Source organism: Molothrus ater, chromosome 1 (assembly GCF_012460135.2).
Source record: "Molothrus ater isolate BHLD 08-10-18 breed brown headed cowbird chromosome 1, BPBGC_Mater_1.1, whole genome shotgun sequence".
Lineage (NCBI taxonomy): Eukaryota > Metazoa > Chordata > Aves > Passeriformes > Icteridae > Molothrus > Molothrus ater.
Genome location: NC_050478.2, coordinates 120485549 through 120510261, shown reverse-complemented (window position 1 = coordinate 120510261; position 24713 = coordinate 120485549).

The window sequence follows — 24713 nt, the reverse complement described above, 5'->3', positions numbered from 1 at the left end:
AGGTGCTCTTGGTCCACTCCTGCAGTCAGTCTTCTCTGATTCCCCCCACAGCCCCCAAACCTCAGCTTTCAGTCAGCACTCTGGGCAGCCTGGCTGTGTATTTCCAACTTCTTTCTCCTCCCTGCCTCTCCCTGGACACTTCTCCCATGCCACGTACCGGAGAGCGGCACTTTGTACCGAAAATTCACCTCCTACCTCTGTTAGTGGAAAGACACAGAGCAAGTAGCTGGTTTCAGCAAGAAAGGGGGAGGGAGAAAATAAAAACCCAAACCAAAAAACATCCAGCACCTGGCTGCAGCAAAATAATGAATTTTGCAGCAAACATGCGAGATTCTGTGGAATCTTGGAAAAATGCCAGACTCCACGACCACAGAAATGCTGAGTCCATGGGGCCCAGAGAGAGATGGCTGGGGCAGTTCACATCTCTCTGTCTTTGTTTCAAGCTCCTTGCAGTCTTACTGAGGCATCAGATTACACTGTCTTCACATTTTCAAGGTTATCTTCACTACCAGAAGGGCTAGAAAGTTCATTTTGTTTCAAGGCGAGCCAGGATCCGGCAGCACAACTCTCGAGCGGTTTCAGAGGCCACGGCCACGGTGATGGCATGGCTGTGCCTGAGGGCATGGCTGGTGACCTGCACATTTGAACAGCATCATCAATGACATGTTTGTCATGCTTACTCACATTACCTGTTTGTCACATTAGGGAACAAAGTCTATGAGGAGGAAGAGTGAAAATAGAAGTATTTTAACTTTGGTTGAAAACTTAGAGCGTTGTCACTGTGAAAGTCATGCATGTGCTGCCTAGTTTTTGTCAAAGACTGGCAAAGTTCTCCCCTCTGTGTTCCCCTCCTGTTCTGAAGAAATGCGTGACACGCTTCCTTTTTGGAAAGCTCTGCAAGGCAATAACCAACAAGCACCACACAATTGCAATCTGTAACTGAGCCTATAAAATGTAATCGCCTGCACCCTTCCCACTCCCCTTCCCCTCTCTATCTGCAATTGGTAGAATATTGGAAACATAAGCCACAAAACCCACTTATTACACTCAGTAAGTGTCAAAAAGAATGAACAGCCGGAACTAGCTGATGTATTTAAGTTCCCCAAATTGAAGTGAGCTGCTGCTAGGCTGTCTATGGCAACTGCTCAATCAGTAACTATTAATAGAATTTTTTCTTTCAAAAGGTTCTAGTGAAAATACTCCTGAAAATTGTAAGCTGTTTGTGGACAGTTTGAAAACATTATTCACTACAGGCTCTTCATTCATCTGTGTTTGCAGAAACTCCACGGAGAAATTCTTGTCATTTAAAATGTACCTTTCCTCGTTGGTGGCAGAAATCCTAAAGTGCTGTAGGCAGCAGTGCTTGCAGCACTGACAGAAGTACTGCTACCCACAGCTTGTAGTGTTGGGCATATTCCTGAAGGTCACAAAGACCTTTCAGGGGTTTTGTTGGGGTCCATCAACAGATACCACCACTTATCTTGGTCACAAATCCTTGTTTCCTCAGAGGGGTAGAACTTTTGCTTTGTTACAGCCTGAGGCATTTTTAAATGACTTGTAAAAGTGGGCATATGAGAAATACACAATCCATCTGACTTTTTCCAGCCACTGTGTGCAACTATTCAGCATGGAGTCTCTTCTTGAAAGTCTTGATGAAGTTGTAGCTTAGCCCTTAACAGTAAAAAGCAAACTGCCAGTGAAGTTTATTTTCTTTTTTACTAGGTTTTCTGGACCATTGTTCCGCTTGAGGAGCCATGTTTGTTAGTTTTGGCTCTCTGACTTCTCTTCCTTAAGGATAAACTCTCCTTAGGCAGTTGTACAACTATGCACTGAAAGACTGCATAGCAGTTTATTCACAGCCCAAGCTCCAGCCGAATTCAACTGTGTGACTTCCTGGCTTAAGCAGGGGTGCATCCGTAATGTAAATACCTACTTGATTCTGTGGAAAACCAGGAGGTTTTTTGTTTGCTCTTGTAAAAGATTCCTGCAGGAAGCTTAACTTTAAAGTTGGCATCCAGCCTTCTCTGCTGTGACTCGGATACTGATCTGATTTTGTGCTTTCATGGGCATTTTTATATTTGAAAATTTTTAATTCAACATTAGCTTTGCTTACAAGCTGCAGAGCAGAATAAAATCACATTACAAACATTGTAGTATTAGATTTTATCACCATTTATTTCTTCTCGTCTGCCCAGGGATTTCTACATGTTCGGTAGAACTAATTTGCAGTCAGACACTGAGGTCTTCTAGAAGGCCAGCAGGCTCCACAAACTAATTTATCCAAATAACCAATCCCTCATAGGCCAACCATAGAAGGACACCAAAATGGCCTAAGCAGGCAAAGCCCCCTTTTGAAGTCTGGAATGTTTTGACTGACTTGAAACAGGCGGCAGGAATGAAGGGATAATTTTCAGTGACCCATGGGACTTTTTTGCCATTTTCAAATATTAGGTAAAACAAAGAGAAATTGCTTGTTCTAATTTAGAAAGACTTAACAATCCGGAAGGTAACCAGACTCAGAATTGAGTACTAAGGTATAGAGCTGAAGTTTACTTAATGCATTGAAGGTTTGCATCTGGGTATATGGTATTTACACACCCACACATACACAGGCTGCTTTACTTGTACATGCACATACCTAAACTGTTTTTTGAATTTGACTTCTATAAAAAAACTTTAGTACAAAGTATATTTTTGCAATATTAATTGGACCACCTGGAATGCTTACGGTTTTTCTTGAAATAATAATTTCTAGTTAAAAGGATGTGTTTCTGTTGCTGCTTCAAAAGCTGGAGTAGTCACTCAGATGCCAAGACTTCCATGCCATTCCTGTTTTCTTCCACCCCCTGTCCTGGTGCCATTTGAGAAAATGTAGAAATTAATACAATTTTGTACTCTTGCAGATACAAAAGAGAAGTATTTTGATATATACATAAACCCAAAATTTTCTATGAATACTTCTAGGGAGAAAGAGAGAATGTGAATATTTAGAAATAAAATGAAAACTTTACAGATCAGGTATTTCATGTTCTGGAACTTGAATGTGCATTTTAAAGACAGTGTGGAGCAATCACATGGATTTCAGCAACTTTTTTAGAGACATTCTCTTGTAAATTTGGTCTCAAGTTTACCATGCATATTTATGGGATAGGTAGAGCCCTGTATTTTGCAACACTAATGACACAGACCGACTCCAGCACTCAGCTTCATCCCCATGACATTGACTTGCAGGTAAGCTGGAGCTTCCTAGCAGAAGGAATGTTGTCTGTAAGAAGGGTCACTAAGCCAGTAGTGAAGCTGCTCTACCTGTGCTTAATAGAATTATGTTTCTTAAAACAGTATTTTGACAAGGATTTTGGTCACCAACTCACCCTTTTCCCTCTGCCATCTTTGGTGGTTCTTGGCATGGAGCAATGCTGTGCAGCTCATGTGTGTGTCCTGATAACTGTATGGATAGCAATATCTGCAGATGGGAGGTTCAAGCTGGTACTTAAATATTTATGGTACTGGGTTGGGCTGTGGCTGTCACTGGTACTGCTCCTACTTACAGAACAAACTCCTACTTTTAGTTTATTATTTTACATGGGATATTGAAATATAAAAGTTCCTCCCAATTTCATATTTCTCTGAAATATTAATTCTTACTGTTATCCTGTGGTAATAGAAAATACAATACAATAGAATGACAAAGAAATCCTGTTTAAGTGCAGTTTTCAATCATGTATATACTGACCTCAGATTAGTGGATTTCAGAAACATGATGTTTAAATTAATGTTATTTTGGTGTGAGTTTATATATGTGTGTCTGTGTGTGTCTGTGTGCATGGACTGTATTAGATTAAATTAAGTTACGTTCCAGCTTTTACTTGAGGAATATAATTTTGTTAGTAGTTAATAATGTTAATGCCATGATTTTCTCATATTATGTTTACATATATGGCTACAGTAAAATCAAATTATACTTGCTGGGGGTAAGATTAGTCAGTCAAGGAGCTGTTTACAACAGGAGAAATTTAAATTCAGACTTGGTAGGAAAGAGATTCTTCTCTATTTCTGTCTGCCTTGCTGAGCTGTACTGTCTAGACTGTCCTGGAAGTCGTAGACTCAGTGGTCTCGTGGTCTGTGCACAGCACAGCAGCAGAGTCTGGCAAGGAATAGAAAGCTTCATAGGGATTTCTCATCAATCACATAGAATTTGTCATTTCGGCATTTTTGGCATTCAAAGCCTTATATTCTGCCACCACCATTCACACGGGGTGGACTTTCCATTGTACTGACAATGCACCTCTACAACTGTGCAGTGCAGCACATGGGAGAAAATTTCTTCCAGCTCCTGTGGAGGTCAGCTCCTACCCCAAAGCACAGGATTTTATTATCCTGATTGTAATTTACAGAGCTGTAAATGCTGTTAGTGGTCATGAGTCCAGGAATGAAATTTCTTGAAGATAAAAAAAATGGTTTTATCTATTTTTTTAATTCTCTTTTAAAAGAAGAAACTAGGAGAGTAAGTAATTTCAGACACATTTTCATACTTTCCTTATGCTGTGGAGTAATTTTAAAATATAATCTAAGTGTAGCATTTGGGCAAAATGAATGGGGATTCAAAGAGTGAGCTTTTAGAGCAAGCACTGCTTTGGTGCTCATAGATTCAGGAATTCACTCTTGCTGAATATGTGTTTAGTACTGTAGATATTTTTAGAAAGTAAGCATGATCTATTTTTTATTTTATTTTTATTCTTAATAATTGGACATATTTTTCATGTTTGACCACCCTTTTAGGCCTGTAAATAATTTAAAAGATCTAAAAGTATCTCAGTATTCAGAATCAACTAGTTAAATGTTTATATGCCTGGCTTTCACCTTCAGTTATATGTACATGAAGAAAGAATCTAAATTTAGGGTTGCCCTGTTCCACTTCTATTTTTCTTCTCAAGTTTGAAGCATTAGTTTTTTGGGGGACAAGCAAGGTATATTTAGTGGTGGGCTGATGAGTACCTCAGACCTTTGTCCTTTGCAACAATACTTTGAAGAGGGAGAAGGTGCAAGATCTGTGTTATGTTTTTCTCTGGTTTTTGCAAGGCTCTGTAAAAGCTAAGTGGCACATCAAGCAGGTTTCCATAGTGCAGACACTGCACAAATCCTCTGCTCAGTCCCTGTAAGGGCTGTATGCTGCCATTATGCTTTCTATAAACAGAAGACAAGCACGCTGCCAAATCCTTGCAGCACTGGACATCAGCTCTTTCTGTTCTTAGCTTGTTTTGTTTATTGATGCTCAAAGACTGTCTTATTTGCCACTATTGCATCCGCTTTTGATCAGCAGGAGCAAAGAGTATCATGCACTTCTTGGTAGCTTGGAATCTCCATCTTTGCAATTTCTTCTCCATCTGCAAGTTTTTAAAATAAAATAATTACCTCTGAGGAGTGTAATTCATTTAATTTTGTATTTTGGTCTGACTAGTGAGACTTAAAGACAAAAACTCCTCAGAAGCAAACACTTTCAGGGCTGGACAGAAAAGCAAGAGCCTCATATGACAGCTTGAAGAACCTCAGACTGGGACTAGCACAGGAGAGAACAAGAGGTAAGTGCCACCAGATTGGAATAGACAACTTATCCTGGTGTTCTGGGACTGGTGGCAGACAGTTAATGAGAGCAGGAGGAAGAGAGCAAATCCTGCTTTTGAGAGGATGGAAGATACATCCAAAGCACTGTGTTTAATGCTGTCCTTCATGAATTTGCTTTTGGATATGTGTGTGCTTTGATTCTCTGCAGTGGTAAGTTCCACAACATAATTATGCCTTTTCAAAGAAAGTGGTTCTGTTGTTTTATGCTTGCTGCATAATAACTGCATCAAAAACATGGGGTTGTTAAGTTTTCCTGACAAGAGAAATAATGACTTGCCAATCTGTTCACTTCCTGCAGTCTCTTTCCTGATTTGGTAGAATTCTCTTGTTTTCATGACACAAAGGTGTCTCTTCCAATCTGAAGGGCCTTGTTTTTTCCTCAGCCTGCTGCTGAGCTTTGTGTGAGAGATTCAAGATGTGAGCATTCCGACTTTGTAATGTTTTCTGTTTTACTCTGTGTTTCCTTCCTAAAATTTTAAACACTACATCCACCCTTTTGACTGCCATTGGCCACTAAGGCCTTGTTTCCAGAAAATTATTGGCAACGACTACAAGATGTCTTCCTTGGGAACAGTAGGTAATTTAGCACTTATCCTTGTCAATTCTTAGTTTGAGTTGTCTTTTACTTCACATTTATCAACACAGAATTTCACCAGCACTTGTCATGTGTAGTCACCATAAAAGCAGTTTTCTGTAGGCAGATTTACTTTGAGCTGACCTGAGTTATGTAGCAAATTTGTAACCTTTCTATTTGTAATCTTTTCCAGGGTATTTATGTTTAATAGACCAGGTCGTTTTGCAATTCCACTCGTAATATTGTGAAAACTGCCCACTTACTCAGTTCCATCCTTTAAATAGTAAATCATGACAGATCTTTTATTTTACCTTATGACAAAATTGTTTAAGAGCTTTTTGGCTTATGAGAGCTATTCAGAAATCTAAATATACTACATTAACCAAATCATCCTTATCCAAATAATCGTTAACTCCTTACAGAAACGCGAGTAATCTTGAAGTTATGGCTTCTCTTCCCCATTACATCATACTCCCATGTGCCTACCAATTATCTTGTTTATTATAGCAGCTGATTTGATCATGCTTCCATTGTTTTAGAGCTCTTGGGTGAACTCTTGAATCTGGCTGGATTGTGTCTCTTCATTTTGTTAATCTTTCCCAAAGCTTCTGCTGATACTTCGTTTTAGAGCTGTCAAGGTCTTTACTTCTTGGATAGTGAGCATCATGCAAATAGTTAATTTAACTGTTTCTGTAATAGTCTTGTCTTGACTGAATTTTTGCTTGTTACTACAGTTAAATGTTGGCTTTTTGCATGTTTTTAATGAAGTTTTTATATTAATCTGAGACAATAACATATGATTCTTCAGGGCTGGGTTATTTTTTGGCCTATGTTTTCCTGTGTTTGCATTTGAATCTACTGAACATGAACCCTTTTCCAGTTTCAGGTATTTAACTGTAGTGTGTGGCACTCAGCTTGTGTAATGTCTTTGACAGACATTCAGAACCTTTCTCACTGAAGCTGATCAGTCAAAAAAGTCTTGGAAGGTAAAACTCTGTATGAACTTGTGATGAATTAGGTTAAATAGTTTTCACAGAAAAACCCCAGAAACTGGGGGCACTGGCATCAGCTGCAAATCAGGAAGATGTGATTCCACCCCCTCCTCACTCTGTTCTCTGGTGATGGTACTTTGGGGTGTCCGCCCATGACAGAGAGTTTGGGCTGGTGAAGGGAGGGGAATGAGCACCTCACCCTCATGATCAAATGTTCTGCCCACTTGGCTACAGGTAAGCAACCTCTTCCAGACAAATAAATGGAATGGTCCTTTCCTAGAGGAGCAGTTTGAATTCTAGCTCTAATCAGGCAGAAATGTTAAGCTCTCTTTTGCATTCTTTGGCTTGTGAGATAGGGTTGTAGGAAACACCTGCCTCAGCCACCTATCTCCTTTTTCTGTTGTCATCCAATCTTTTTGTTAAAAGCTCTGTCTTCAAAACTTTCTTCTCCCCTTGCTAGTAAAGTTTCTGGGTAGTTCTGATTTATGGTCTGACTCAAAAGGAATAGACATATAGGTTTTGGGAGAGTGGGAACATAACTTTCCAGAAGGACTTGCATATGGGAGTGTATTTTGCTTTCCTTTTGGAACCTGCATCTGACTTTTGGACCAAGAAAAGATATTGCTGGGAAACAATTATTTATGTAATATTATTTTAAAGTTAATTAGTAGCTTTGTGAATTTCAAAAAATATATATGTCCTTTATACCTAGGGGAAGATCAAAGACCCATTCTGGCAGGTGGCACAGAGAGAGGAAAGAGAAAAGCAAGCTGTCACTTAAAGAAATTGCATGTTTAGTTTAGAGCAACATATGATGGAAAACTAAATTTTAGAGTTTTAAGCCCATCTGTTCTAAAAGCAAATTCTGAGAGTTGAATGACTTAATTTCTTTTTAAAAAATATTATATTTTTAAAATGAAAAATGAATTTATTCAATACTGTTAATAAGTAATTCGGTGACTACTTTTTCTTATATTTTGGTTGAACTGATGCACTTTTTGAAGATTGACTCTTATACAGGGCTTTGTCCCTATTGTTAAGGATCAGTACCCAGTCAGGTCTATTGAGACTCAAGCCCCAGGCAGTTTAGCACTCCTGGCTTCAGTGGGCACTTGCAGCCAGTGCCTGCTGCAATGTTGCTGGGTAAATCTTAGAGCTTGGTACTGAAAAGACAGTCTGCATCATCACTCCTGTGCACTGTGGCTAAATCCCAAGAAAGTCAGTTGGAGTGCAAAATGTGTGGTTCTGCTCTTATCTTTTGCTCTTCTTTCTCCACTTTATTCTTCCTTTTTCCCATCTCTGTTGCCTTCTGTTAAGAAAAGTGTGTCCTAATTAATATGCATGATTCCTCTGGCACATGAGTTGTGAATCCTCAGTTGGCAAAGGTGCTAAAACCATACCTAGCACTGTCTAGTACCAGCATAATTTGTAGATCTGAGAACAGCTGATAAGATCATGAGCCCAACTTGGTCAACATATTACAATTAAAAGCGTGCAGGTGACAGAAGCTGCTTCTATTTTAATTATATCTCCTTCTACTCTTGTTTTTATTGGGCACCAGCAATATGGAAGCTCCAAATCCCTTTTCTGTCTCTTCCCAGGCTTCTTCCAGAGAAGAGTTAATCCAATGACCATTGGACTATAATGACATAACAAATATTTTATCCATTTGTTGACCTCCCCATGAAATGTTTTGGCATATAAGTGGGAAGAGAGCAAGAAGTGTTAGCAGAAAGAGAGCAGTTACAATACCTTAAAATTCTGAAAGCACTAATTGCTTTTCTTTATTAAAGATTTAGACAGTCTGTGTGTGGGTCATTATGATGGTGGGGTGTGATGACTTCTCTGTACTTGAAATGCCAAGATGTATTGACTGCTTGTCATCGTGTAGTGAGAAGGGTCATGCCAGCACCTTTGAATCCCTGGGCCTTTTAGAGCATTTCCTGTGTGTTAGAGCTGTTACCTGCAGGTTGTGGCATTCAGTGTATTGTGCAGGAGGAGGTTGTGCTGAGCAAAGGTAGGGAGGAGGAAGGAGCTGAGCTGTGCAGTGTAATCCAGGAGTGGGTAATATGCTGTGGGAGATTACTCTGAATGGGAGGTGAGGCAAGTTTGGGAAAAAAAGAAGGGTGTCATTTGCTCCTTCCTTTTACCTTCAGCTGAAAGTACTCCTCCACTTACTTGCCTTTCCCAGCCTTTGATTTCTCATCTTTGTTCTCATGTTTTACTGGCACAGAAAAGTCCTTTATTTCAGTAGACCGAGGATCATAGCAGCACATACCTGAAAAATTATTTGTGCCTGTGAGCTCTTCAGTCTTTTATAGCCTGCCATGAAAATAAAAATGGATGTTAAATATTTTTCCAGTACGACTTTGAGAGTTATCAGTTATGCACTTCTGCTGATGAGCGTTTTGACAATTTGCTTACTTCACACTAATGCCAGATTTACACTGATGCAGTTTAGGTCATCCTGACTCCTTTCCTTAAGCACTGGTACACCTTTGGCTTCACTCCCATTGACTGTCAGCTGGTGCTAATAATAAACTGCAGATCTCAGCTGTCTCTGCTGAAAAACCAGTGCTCTTTTGGGGACTTTTTTTTTCTCTGCACTCATCTTATTCAAGCACTGATGTTTTGTGCTGCCCTAGTTTCTCATTGTCAGTGGCTAAGTAGGAAAACATTATTTGCTGCGAAGTGTTCACAGGGCGTTCAGCATTAGAGACAGCTGCTACAAATAGAAGTCCTGTCCTTCTTGGTTTTGCTGAGCAGTTGAGGATAGTTTGTGTCAAACGAACTCAGTGGGAGATTTTATGTTGTTGTTACTGCTGTTACTTAGAGAGGATTGTGAACTCTTGCCACATTTTTTATTGCAAATGGCATTTACTGTCACGGAGTTCTTGTCTTAGTATTTTTTTCTTTTTACAGGGTTGCTTGGCAAATGTTTCATGCTTAAGTATCTTTCATACCAACTCCTTGTGAGATACAAGTTTAGAGGGCATTATTATTCTTCCTGTAAGCCTTGCACCCTGCTGGGAAATTGAGAGTTACATTTATAACTCAAAGAGGGTTGTCAGAAACAAGTGGTGCTGACAAACCCAATGTGTTTTGTGCTTTAACATTTGTTTTCTGTGAGTAATTTGTAGGTATAAAAGTAACGTTTGAGTAAATTAAGTGATAGGAGCTGTTACACAGGACCTGTGTAGGTCTGCCAAGAAAAATAAACATGACTGTGATGAAGTGTGTGATGGTGGTGTTAGCAGAGCTGTAGAGGCTCTTGGAGAGACGCTAAACAAGCATCATTGGGATCATAAACAAGCTGACCATGTGGAGTCCAGGAGCTGGGCTTCTGAAACAGACATTCTCTAAATCCACCACAACCCTTCATTTTACCGTTCATAAAGGAGTTCTAAAACTTTGTTATTTTTATCAGTTCTGAATGTGTCAAAATTGCAGGACTGGATTAAGTGTAACATCTGATGTGTTTAATCCAAAATCTTTGTGTTAGCCTAAACTGCCACTAAAGGTTTCATGATTGCTCTGCTGACACTTTTTAAACATCTAAGACTTCAGTAAGGAGGAAATGAAATTTCTCTGCTTTGAGATCTCCTTGTGTAATTGGATGTAATGTTCTGGTAGTAAGGAGGGTTTTGTTGTTAAGACATCAGTCTGACTTTGGGAAATTAATCCTCTCCATGGCTGTCCTGCAAACTGCTTCTATTACTGTGATGCCCTGTACTTTGTCTCTGCCTATTCTTTGTCTGCAAAATGGGACAGTAATGTTTTCCTTCTCATCAGATTAGTCTAAATAATTTGAGCTAGTTGCAGTAAGCTTCTGTTATGTATACAGGTTGCACTAAGCACTGTCTTACAGTCCTGAGCATTGAATTTATCATTTTGAAAGTAAAATGAGAGTGCCAGGCATGAAAAATGAACTATGAAGATCTATGAAGATCTCTGTGTAAGTGCTTACAGCAACTGTATTCCAGTGAACAAATACAAAACACACAGAGACTGACCCATATGTTTTTGAAGTAATAAAGATCTGAAGTCTAGATTTGAACACTCTATTATCTGTCCCCATGGAGGGAATGAGAATTGTGTGTGCAGAGCTAAAGCTGTGAATTTGATCCAGAACTTTCTTCTATATTCTGTAAATGCAGTAATTTCTCTAATTTCTTTCTATGACTTCTTCCACTTTGTGAGTGCACACACTTTTATCATGACTGTTATATAATTTTTGAAAAAAGGTATGTTTTAGTGCTATTTAAATTCTAGAGCAATTATTTTCTATAGCAGACATTGACATTTTAAAATGCTAAGCACATCTTTAAGTGACACTATTCAATACTTTCACATTGCTTTGTTCTCATCTGGTCAGAATATAGTGTGGGAATATTCTGCGATAATCCAAATTATAGAATATATTTAGTAGTTTTTTAGTATATTGAGTAACTTAATGCAAAGGTGGTACTGGGAGAAAAATGAAAAAAATGCCAGGATAAATTAAAGCAAAGTTTTACTTTTTTCTTTAGCTGTTTTTAAGATAGGACAAAGTTAGCAGTCTTACTTTTAGTCATCTGCTGTTGCTACTGTGCACAAATGATACTGTGCACATGAACAGAGGGCTACGTGATACAATTTTAATAGCAGCAAGAATCTGTTCTCTTATAACTTGATGGTTTTTTAAACAATGCAAATTTTAGAATCATTATTTTTAAATTATAAATATACCCTAAAAGTAGTTGCTGCATGTATTTCTCCTATTTAATTTATATTTAACTGTGGTTGGTCTATTAATCTTTGTTTCGAACATTAAATGCCTTCCTCATGGCAGCTGTCCATTCACTAGTACCATGACTACTGGCACGTTAAGTTCAAAGTGGAATGTCTTGGAGAATTCAGATAATATATTTAGTTCCTGTCACCAGACAGCACAAGGCACCAGTGCGTCTCGTTCTCAGAAGAGAAAGCCAGATACTTTCTCTGCAATGTTCCCCTTCAGTTAATATAATTTGGGGTGGTTTATTTAGCATAAGTGGTAATCAAGTCTATCAGCATGATTTTTGTTTCTGTAATCTTTGGTGTTATGAATACCTGGAAGAAAGTTTTAAACAAAATAATTTTAAAACCAGTGCCAGAGAGAATATGAAGGAGATTATATGGGGTTTTTTTTCCCAATGCTTGAATATATTTGTGACAAAAAATAAGTTGGAGCTGGAGTGGATGCAGAACTCTGGGTCTGAATGATCAGCCATTTTAAAACAAATTAGAGAAGCTTATAGAAGAGAAAACTTTCCCCAGAGCATATTGAAAGGCTTAATCCATATTTCTAGAAATTGCAGCTGTCAAGCTTTCTTTTATTACCCTAGCAAAATGCTGTGTCAGGTGTTACAAAGAAGTTTGGCCATGCATTTAGAAAATTAATAGCTTCCTTACATCAGATGTGTTAAATAGAAACATGTCTGGTTTCACAGCCAATTGCCATAATTTGATGTTCCTACTGCAAGTTATTTCTTTCACTGTATAATTTACATTCAATAATTAAGCTATGAGGAAAGACTCATCTTCATGCATGTAAAAAACATTTCTAGGATGAGACCTATTGCTATGCCAGTCTTGCTGCATAAAGTGTCAGGTGCCCCTGAGAGTGTGCCATTCAATCACAGGGAATTCCACTGTGGAACAATAAAGAATTGCAAATTTACCACAAGGAAAAAATTGGTATTGACATATTCTTATATATCCCCTATAAACTGTGTTCAGTTTATCCAAAGAACAAATTGACAGCCAGTAGAAATATCTTACACTGATGCTCTGAGAATTAGTGATTAGCATATTGAAAACTGCACTACTCTAATGGTAAATTTTTTTCTTCTTGTGTGCAATTTCCCATTTTGAACTTGATGTTTATTGTCTCTTACCTTGTCATTGTGCACCTCCAAGAAGAATCAGGCTTCATCTTATCTTCCCACTAGGAAAAAATGGAGCAGTAAGATCAAAACCAGTTCTCTTAGCCTATTCTCATACAGAATGTTCCCACTAATCTTGATAGACTCCTGTCAAGCCCTTTCCAGGGTCTTTTACTGGGAAGGCCACAACTAGACACAGTAATTCAGATGCAGTCTCTTAAGTGCCAAATAGACGGGGGGGAAATGTTCTGTGATTTGCTGCTTGCACTCTTGCTAATACAGCCCCATATTCTCTGGCTTTCTTCACTTCTCATAGCTTGTGTTCAAATGCTCTCTCATCCTTTTCTGTAAATCTGCACCCAGGCAGCTCCCAGCCTGCTCTGTTGCATGGGGGTACTCTGTCCTGGCATGGGACTGGGCATTTCCCTTTGTGGAACTCCATGGGTTCCTACAGACCCATATCTCCAGTTTATCAATGTCCCTCTGATGAACTGCAACTCTCCCCTACTCTGCCCCTACCAGGGCAGAGCTGCAAACTTGTAAACTTTGGAGTCTACAAACTTGTTCAGAGTATACACGACCCCTCACCCTGCTTCTTTTTAAAACATTGATTTTTAAAACCTCAATGCCTGATAAGATGACACTGGCACCTACCTGTCAGATGGCCTTTACATGGCTAAGCACAAACCTTCAAGCCCAAATGTTTAGCCAATTCTCCACCTGCCTTATCTTCTACATATTTGTCTGAAAGGATACTGTGAGAGGCTTGCAGACTCTTGTCCACAGAGCCAGTTGTTTCATTGCACAAGCAATCAAGTTAAGCACGAATCGCCCTTGTTAAATCCATGCTGGCTATTCCTTTCTATCTTCTTGTCTGACCTGTGCCTAAAAATGGCCTCTGAAAGGTTTTGTTCCATAATCTTCCTGGAGACTGAGCTTAGGTTGACTGGCCTGTATTTTCCCAGTCTTCTTGTTCTTCTTGATGATGATATTGCATTACTTTTTTGAAGTCTTGAGGAGTCTCCTCTAAACATTGTGACCTCTCAGAGATGCTCAGTGATGCTGCTTTCCTACCTTTATCGTTATACACTCATGCCAAGTCTCTATACTCCTCATGAGTAGCCTGTCCCTGCCTCCACCCTCTATGTTCTTCATTTTTGTGTTTAAGTTGAATCAAGAGTGTCTTTTTCATCCATGCTGCCCTTTTGCCTTTCCTGCTCAGATTCCTACGTGTTGGAAAGGACGGAGCATTGGGGAGGTTGTTGTTGAGGGTGAACCACCTTTCCTGGGCCCCTCTACTCCCATGGGGTCCTGCCAGAGGTCCAACCTGCTCTTCTGAATGATCAGATGGGGGAGTGGGGCTGTGCTGTGCTCCTGATCTCACCCAGCACTGTGCAGTACCCACTGCTGAGTCTGCCAAACCTGCACTGCATTCAAACTCCCTGCCCTGATAATGGATTTGAGACACACTCCTTTCTCCCAAGATGAGAACAATTTTTCAAGGCCACTCCTATCCCTAAGCTTCAAAGGAAATAGCTTTAAATAAGCAGGCATTTGTCTAGAAACTGGCAATAATTAACAGTGGCTGCCCATTTAAGCAAAAAAGAAATCAAACTGTAAAACATGAGTGCAGGTTGTGGATGTAAACCATGGCTGCTTGGGTTAGGAAATTGATCTAAGTGTGCTCTTTTCTGCTTTTCTTCCCCTTTGAAGAAGAATGCAAAGTAATTATTGTATTTTGAATGACTATTGTTCCTGTGTAATGCTTATGGCATGAACACACCCCTTGACTTTTGAGAGCATGATAGAATTTTATCAATTCCTGAGGGAAGTTCTTGCTTTTGAATGACCAGCAATTTTCTGTCAGTTTATCTAATTGATAATGTTTATGCCTGTACAGTGTACATAACAGAAAACTGCTTTTGTGGCAACTTCTAAAAGCTGAAACTAGGCTACAAAATTTGATAACCGCAAAAACTATTTAATGTAGCTAAATGCCAGGGCCCAAATATTTTCCCATTATGTAATGCACCAAACAAGTTCAATATCCACAACATTAAAACAATGCTTTTCCCTACTTCCTGGGATGCCTTCAGTTCCCTGCTTTTTATATTGAGGGTTTTTTTAAGTACTCCATTTGTTGCCCTTGTCTGCAGGGAAGAACAGTAATCAGTAAATTAGTGAATTTACTAATACAGTGACAAAAAGCCATAACTCTTTGGTACCTGTCAGTGGACTTAGCTTTGCTCACATTGTGAGATAAGTTACAATGAGGAGTACAATACTGAGTTGATAATTGAGACATGAAGCTGAATGTTGCAAAGACTGAGTTATGTAGATACAGGTGATGTTTTCAGTTCTCTGCCTTGTCCACCTTATCCAGTTTAGGCTACTGAGTGCTAAATGTAACATGATTAATTCTGAAATTGTTAAGGAGGTACTTCAGAGCAATTACTGAAAACTAGTTTAAATTCTATTGTCCCTTCTGACTTGCAGTCAGGTTTCCATCAAGTAACTGCTGCCCTGTTGGCCTTAAGCCTCGGGATATCCTTAACACAAAATGCTATTTGTGTTAAATTGTAAAATCTTGGTTTTATAAAGTAGCTTGCATTATGTAGGACTTAAACTGGGTCCATCACAGATACTTCCTTTAAGGTCTTAAATTTGCTGAACCCATATGTAAGGTTTCAAAATAACTTTATTTTCTAAAATATGCAAAAATAATAATGCTGAAAATAGCAATAGGCCTGAAGTTTCATCTCCTTGATCCTTTAGGGGTAAGAATTAGACTTACTCATTGGTTTCTGGAATAGTTGTGGTAGTTGAAACTCCATAAAGCAACTCAAAGACCTTAATAAATGAGCAGGTTTAAAAAGACTGCATAAGTTTCAAAAGGGTGTTACTGATGGATTTTTGAAATAACATTCTACCAATTTTTTTTTTTTTTGTATCCCTTACACTTGAGATTCTCATTAATAAGATTTATACAAGAATTCACAAAGGGAAAAATTAGGCATGTAGTTGAATATTAATGCAGTTGTTTTCAGCTGTGGTGAAGCTGCAGTTCAGCAATGTCCTTGATGAAGTGGTTGATTTTAAATGTTTTGTTCCAGTGACTTGCCTTTTTCTGTAAAACACACCTGAATAAAACATATGTTTTGGTACATGCATATATAATTATGTTGTATAAATACATATGTATGTTACATATTTTGGGTAAACTAGGAAGATGTTTAGAAAACTTCTTAGTAGTACTGTAAGTGTAACTATCATCAGTAGAGAATGGATCTCAAGTTTACATAAAAGAAAAATGATCTATTAAAGCAAATTTTGTTTTAAAAACTAATTGAATTTTTCAAGTATTTATCCCTAATCCCTCGCTTTAATTCTCTCTGCATTATCTTTTCATCTCAGCAGAAGCAAAGTGTTAAAATCACAAAACCTTTCAAAGTGAGCACATTGCATGTCCCAGAAGGAGATTTGTAAAAGGGACTTTTACACTTAACTTTTTTAGGAATCTGAGTGGAAAAAAATTATCAAGGAAACTCTGCTGGTGCCAAGACTCATTTTTAAGGTGACATTTCTGAACGTCAGCCAAGGTGAAGATTAGGCAGATTGTTTGTCATGCTGTTTGATTTTGCTTGATTTTTGATTGTGAGCTTTCAGGTTATACAGGGAAGATCTTCAGTATGAATCAAGTGTAAGTGAAGAATTTCAGTGTTACTATAGATAGTCCTATGAAAAAACAGTGTTTTTGCAGACTGGTTCTTCTGTTTATGACCTATTATTAGTTTGTCATGATACAAACAACATACATGCCGTTCAGTGTGGTGTCTAGGGCTCTAATCACATGTGTATTCCTAGGTAAATTAAGATATATGTAATTATTTTTAATGATTGGAACCTAATGCAGATATCATGAGAGAAACTATGATCTTGTTGAAATAAGCAAGAAATCATTGATTTCAGAGGGATGAGCCTCCCAATTTTTTTGCAAGTGTAATTTTTACTTACTTGAGATAACTCCATGGCCCAAATTCCTCCCTTTATATATATGGCAGTTCCTACCAGTTGATAATTGGTTTGTAGTGGATTAGTCTATTAGTCTGTTGTGCATTTCAAAGACTATTATTTTGAATTCTATCTGATTAAAAGTAGACCTTTGGTGCAATTTATGAAGCTCAGTTTTCAGTAGCTGTCTCCTCCTTGGATTTCCTATTATCTAAAATCTGACTGAGGTTATGAGGCAGACTTTCCATTTATGGGGAAGGATCTCTCTTTCATTTAGTCATCTCTGTCCCCTAGCACTGTAGAAGCTGCCCTCTGTCTATCAGATCCAAATGCTACCAAGCAAAGGATGACAAACACATGGCCTGCATGACAGTAAATTACTTGGTGGTTTTTCTTTTTATGTGAAGTTGGATTTTTGTTTGCTGTGGAACTCAAAAAAGAGTAAAAATGAAAAAACATATTAAGTTTTAACATATACCCTTTAACATAATAACCTTTCTCTCATGTAAATATAAAATATAAGTAAGAAAGATGTCAAAGTAAACCTTTAAGCATCATCCTGTGTTGAAAATACACCTCTGAGTAAAAGAAATTAGATGTCAAGTAGATTACATGGGATCTTTTTAAAATTCAGATCACATGCATGTTAAAAGGAAGCTTTGGATCTTTTGCACAGTCGGATTATGAAATCAATAACTTGGATAACACATCTTGGGGAAACAATTGTAAGTTATTTAAGATCCCAGAAGAAGTAAGATGGAGAGTGTGAAGGAAGGTGTAATCTCCACTGTGTTTCCGTGTCCTGCATGTTTTGGTGGGAACTCATGTAGTACTTCTGTGTGTACCACAGCAGCCCCTGGAAGTGAATTACTGATGTAACAGCCAGCATTTATAGTAAGAAAGAAATTTATTGATGTATACTCACTGAAAAGTGACTAATAGCAGGACTATTCATAATGAAAAAAAAAGAAAAAAGAACAGGTCCTGGCCAACACAAAAGTGATGCAGAACCATAAAAATTTTGGTATGTTTTAATGTTTATTTCCCCTTTTGTTGTACTAAACAGTGCTAATAGACCATCAGACTTTTAAGATTGTAAGTCTTAGTTAAAGACTGTAAGTCTTAGTTAAAACTGATTACACCTTATCCAGATATTTGTGGGTCATATTCTCACTTGCAAGGTGCCCCATTTCATTATGCACATTCCTGAAAATTAATGTTGATTTTATTTGATAGGATTTGCTCTTGCTTTATAAACACTCTATGTGTTATGTAGTTAACAATGTCTAGCGGAGTTAGATGAATGTGCCTGGAAGACAGTTTTAACCATCCTCTTTCAGATGAAGCAGAGGGGACAGGCTGACTGTCTTGAGGAACAGAAAATGTTTCTATGTCTAGTCAAGACATAGAAATTTAGAGGGATCAGTGACCTAATTAAAGAACATGAATTCTTCTAGTGTTGATGCCTAAAGTTCAAATGTCCTTTTTATACAGGAAACTCGCCTGCCTGGCTGCTACACAAATATTAAAACAACTCTGTGTGAGACCAGGTTTTTTGAGCATCTGGTCTGCAGCACCATGAGACAGTAGCTAAATCTTTGCTATGCAAGACCTCCTTGTCAATCTTGAGCCTAAACATAGTAACCAGTGTAATAGGATGTTTATTAGGGGAAACAAATAATTAATGTCTTGAGATAAGCTCCTAACAGAGACTACATTCCTCCTGCAAGTTGCTCTAAAATGACTACTGTATTTTCTTTCTGACTGTATTTCTTTCAGGAAGAGACTCGACATGCCTGCTAAAGTCATTTGTAGCCTTGTCTTCCATATAAATGAATGTCAAGGTTGAATAAGATAATTAATGGGTTGGACGACTTCATACTTGAACACCAGAAGAGATGCAGCTCCAAGTTTCCTTCCTCTAATCCTTGGTGGCTTGCTCATATTCTCATAACTTTTTCTCCCAATCAACTTCTCAATGTGTGTTTCTGGAAAAAAATACCTTATCTAGGGCTTATCCAAATCAAATCTACATCATTACCACATTCACCTTGGGACAAAAGCCCTTGCAAGACAGGAATAAAATATGGAAACAGTGGTTTCCAACTGTTCTAAATCTTTACATTTTTATAACTAAATATTTAAGTGTCTGAAATCCAACTAATAAATTGAAAGCTTTCGAAATCACAACCAGGAGGTATGCTGTACCTTATAACACATGTTTTAAAAAGGAAATGACTGAATAAATTAAAACATAGGAAGACAATCTGAGTTACATAATAGCTATATGTATTAAATCATTCAGGAGAAGTTGCAGCTGAACTAACACTCTGTAAAAATGAACTCTCTGTGGTAGACTCTTCACTCACTGAACTTATTTAAAATGTAACAGAGATGAGAGAATGGTTGTACAAAATGGAAAAATGCTGCCATGGAAGAGATATGTTCAGATTTATTCCTTCCAGAGGAGAAGATGACGATTTAGTTACATACAAGGGAGAAGCAATTAACTGTATCTTTCAGTTTGAATCTGATGCTTATTTGAAATTACATTTAACCCCTAACCAATTCTTTCCCTCTTATCTAAAAGCTGATCTATAAAAGGAAGAAAGCATGATCTATTCATAGAGAAGACATTGTGGGTGTAATTAGAAATTGTTTACGGTCTGCATAAATGCCAGGTCTAAATGCTTTCCCCATAAATGCTCATTTAAGCATCCCATTGATCATTTTTTTTCTCAAAATGTTTAATCATGTTTTCACTTCAAGTACATGACATAACTACAACCCAGCTAAAATTAAAGTCTTAATAGCCTAATATGCAGTCCCTTACTGGGGCCCCCTTACAGACCAACCAGCCTTATGAATTCAGATCTTACTGTTTTATCTAAATTAGAAGCCAATGAGCTGGAACACATAATTTAATTTTATGATGCACTGAAAGTATTTCAGTAAGTAGTCATACCAGACTGCTATAACACTCAATCTTGGAAGGGCATTTTACAGGTTGTCTGTATAATAGATTTTAAAGAACAAAAATTATCTTTTATCAGAAAATGTAGAAATATTTTTCGTCTGGCAGAAGGATATCTTTATTGGTTTTTAAACAACTTAGTTTGAAAAATACTTTATAGAGCAAAACACTCCAGTTAGTGCATGGAGAATTAGCTCTCTTCCTTTCTTCTCTTCCTTTTTTTCAAAAGAGATCCTTGTCAGAGCTGCTTTCTAGTAATCTTTCATTTGTAGCTGCTATAAAAATATTAGCTTTTGTCAGAGAAAGAAACATAAACATATATTCATTTCCCTATATTCATATGCTAAAAGCATTAGTATTTCATTTTTTGCACTAGAACTTACAAATTCAAGGGATTGTCCACCCATGCATCCTGGAAAAATGAATTCCTGTACCAAGGTGGATGCAATTGGTAATTCTATAATGTATAAAATTTTTACTACAAAAATTACTTTAACTGAATGAACTTATTTAGTAGAAATTCACAGAAAACAGTAGTATTAATTGGAAGGAACCCAATGAATTTCCTGTCTTGCTTTCTAATCAGTAATTTAAATAAAATTAGAGATATTTTGCTGACTTTTCAGGGAAGAGCTTTACTGTGTGAGATGGCTTGAATGGTTGCTGCATCTCTTCCTGGCTTTATGCTGCAGTTGGGGCAATGTCAGTGAAGGAGGAGAGCACAAATGCAGTGTGTCCTGTATTTCCCAATATCTTTGAGGAAGCAGCCAAGTTGAATCTGTTGCAGTTAGGCTCGTGAGAATGTGGAATTGGCTGAACTGTGAACACTTCAGTTCATTTCATTCAACTGGGCTCCGAATTTTAAACCAGAGGTGGACAGACTTCACTGTGGGAGCCCCATCTTAAAATCCCTGGGGTTAAAAAGCTGCCTAGGGTTCACTGCCTACTCAGGAGAGTCAAAGAGAGAAGGGGGAGTGTGATCTCCCAGTAAGAAGTGAAAGAAGAGTCTCTGAGCTCCACAGAGTTGACCTGCTTTTCTTCTGAGTCCCAAAGCAGCTGAGGGATGTCACCTTCAGCAAACTGGACTTTCCTGGCAATATGGATTGCTTGGCAGCCCAACTAAAACCCTTCTGCTTGCCTTTCTATTTAGCAGGGAAATCCTTTGAACATCCACTTCTGTCTGGCACCACATCTTGGCCAGCCTTATCTGATTGCTTTAAGAATCTGAGTCAGCTTAAGCATTAACCTCAGGAGTAAATGGTCTCATTATAATCAGTGCAGCTACCAAAAGGCTAAACTTATGGTTTGTGATTTAGGACCCTCCATTAAGGGTTGAATAGAGTAGATTCTAGTGGTTCCATATGGCCATTCATTTTTTATTTATTGAAGGGTACTGCATCAGCCACTGTTCAAACCAAGTGGCTTAACAACACATTATTATAATCTATTTGAGCAAGGAACATACAGTATGTTGTGAGGTTAGACACAAGCCTTGTTCATTTGAAAAAATACAGTTCATGTGGGAGTGAACTGAAAACATATTTATTGAATTTAGAACTCCTCTATGTTCCATTCAAGGATTGAAGAGTATTTATTTTGCTGCATTTTTGTGAGTTTGTTCTACTAAAATCAGTGCTTGAAACTGGGACTTACTATTTTTAGAGTTATAGAAGAGTTTTCTTTAGAGACACTTATCAGGAATGGGACTACTGTTATATAGAAACAGGGAGGATAAAGTCCATTCTTGCCTGATGCAGTAGTTTAAGTGGTAATGCTAAAAATGATACAGGACAATTCTCAATCTTGTTATCAATACTTGCTTTACCATTTATGTACAAAGAACATTTGTTATACATATGTATATGTAGGTGTATATGTATATGTATATGCATATGTATATGTATATGTATGTAAGGCCCACATGAGACTAATTATCATTGATCTATGAATAAAATAACCCCCTTTAAACTTTTTCTTTACTACATTACATACCACCATAACATTTTAAATATGCTGTAAAATGAACAATCTTGATAGAAGCATGGATGAGAAATCCAACAGATTGTTTCATCTATCACTGTCTCAGAAGCAGAATCAAACATTTAATTACCATTGTACCAGTGGGACATTTATGTGGTGCATGATGGTGGAGGTTGCTCCATTTCCATTTCACAGAGAGTAATTCACTGCCTTTTTGGGAGACTTTTAGGAATCAGTAATGATATAAATCACATTCTTCTTCTCAATTTCAATTTTCTTTCTAGATCCACCAATCCTAGACCCACCGAACTCAGTTCTTTGAGCGATTCCTGATAGCTCATGTTTCCTCAACTTGATTGTCTGTGTTGCTCTTTGCAAGGTTCACCTTCTGGGGAGGATTACTTTGTATGTCACAACAGGATAAACACTTTTTTTTTTTTACACATATTGCTTAGGTTTGTTTTGTGATCTGCTCCAAAACCATTTCTCCATAGCTGCAACTTATGCACTAGTGGCTTTCTCATATCTGTGCAGCTTCTTGTTTAGACTTGACATTTAGGGAATTCTAAAAATTTTCAGTGAGAATCTTGATTTTCAACTTTTGTTATTTCACTTGATTTTTTGTATTTTATCGCTGTTGTTGAAATAAATGTTTAATACAGTAGAGCTTTAACACAGCTACTGTGAAATCACTCATTCTGCATTTGAAATGGTTAAAACTTATGTATTTTTTTTTATGTAGCTATATTGCCAGTCCTGTTTTACTGATTTTTTTAGTGGAAGAATTGGAAGGACATCTATTTTTTTTCTGGTAATTTCTATACATCATTTATTTATTTATTTATTTTGTCATCAGCTCAGGCATAAACTTTTGGTTTTGATTATGTTCCATGTCATGGCTTTCTTAGTCCATGTTCTTGCAGATATGCATTTTCATGTAAATAATGTGGTTGGCATTGAGGTGATACAGTTAAGCACGTGTTTGCATCTTTGGAGAACTGAGTCTTTACTTTGAGGTCTCCATGGAAGCAAACCAGTCTGCTTCCCTCCCTGGAGAGTTTCATGCATTATAGCAATAACAAATAATATAGGAAATGCATATCTTTTCTTATTCCAGCATATTATTTAAGCGCCTGCAGATTTCTTTGACAAATACTTTTGTTGTCTGATGACCTTTCCATCATTAGTATGAATTTCCCTTCAAGGCAGGCATTTTTCAATCAACAGTAATTTGCATATAATTTATCAAGAGAAAAGAAAAGCAAAATAATTTTATTTAAAGATTTCCCTTTGTTTTAAGTGTCATTAGCAGTTCTGACTAATCAGATTTTTACAATCTCATCAGGCGCTTTTAGAAAATCTCTATGAACTCATCTAGAGGATGCATTTATTCCTAAGTGTCCTGTATTGCATTACAGCACAGTAACAAGTCACCGACTGCTACAGATGTTTATGTGAAATGCAATTAACACTCTGCCAATTTAGTTTTTATAGGGACACAATCAATTTTTATTCATTTTAAAGCTGGAATGATTTCTTTTATTGTGTGCTGCCTCTCTGCTGATTATATAGCTAAACAAATTATTCTGTTTGTAGTAAATGGGAGTGTTTAGGCAGACAGTACTGTGCCATGGATCATGTATAAGATAGGAATGGAATATTTGGATTATGTAGAATGTGTAGGAACTAAATGTATTTAAATGCATTTAAGTTATCTTTATTATTTTAAAAAGTCGCATAGAAATGTGATTGCTGGTATTTAGAGACAGTTTTTTAATCCCAGTCTCAGTTCTCTGATGTGCTTAGTGTCCACAACTATTGTGGCTTTCATTATTAGGGGAATAGAAGCTCAGTTTGTTCAGGGGCTCCCTTAGCAATGACATTTTCTTGGGTGCTTGACTTAGTTAAGTATTTGCAGTGAACAATGCTAAATTATTATACAATAATCTTTGCTGCATAAAGAGACCCAGAGTAAGTGGTACGCTCAGGAAACATGGGAATGTTGTTGTAGGTAAGGGCTTTCAAAGAGTTGTGAAGAGTGAAGTTTTCTGGATGGTCTCTGTTGGGTAATTTTTTTTGGCTATTAAGGGTGATGTCAAGTCAAGTAAACAGAAGTCAAAAAAGAAGACTGGAGGTGGCATGAATGTAAGGAAACATTTTTCTTAGAATAAGTTATCTTCTACACTTAGCAAAATTATTGATAAAATTGGCTTGTTCTCATGCAGAAGACATTTTTTTCTAGGTTATGGTTCCACCCTAAATAAACAGCTTTTATCCTGGCTTTAGTGATCACAGGCAGAATCTGTAAAAAACTTCTTCCTTACTTTAGCTGCATGCCCGTATTACTTCCTATCCCTTCCTTATGCATTCATTTGCTTTCCTTCCCTGACTGCTGGGATATGTTGGTCTGCTTTTAAGGAAGCTTTTCGAAGAGTTACCCTCTGCCTGTTCTCAGGGTGTGGAGCTGCATCACCAGGCTGGCCAGGGAGATGCTTGAGCCAGGCTGCGCACAGGTCACCTGCAGGTGGCATCTGCTGGAGAGGGCAGCGATGAGTCCCCTGGGCATCCCCCTTGTGTCTTACCCCAGCAAGCAGTCTCAGCCCTGTCCTTCTGCCAATTCTGATGTCTCTTCGTGAGAGAATCCTCCTGATCAC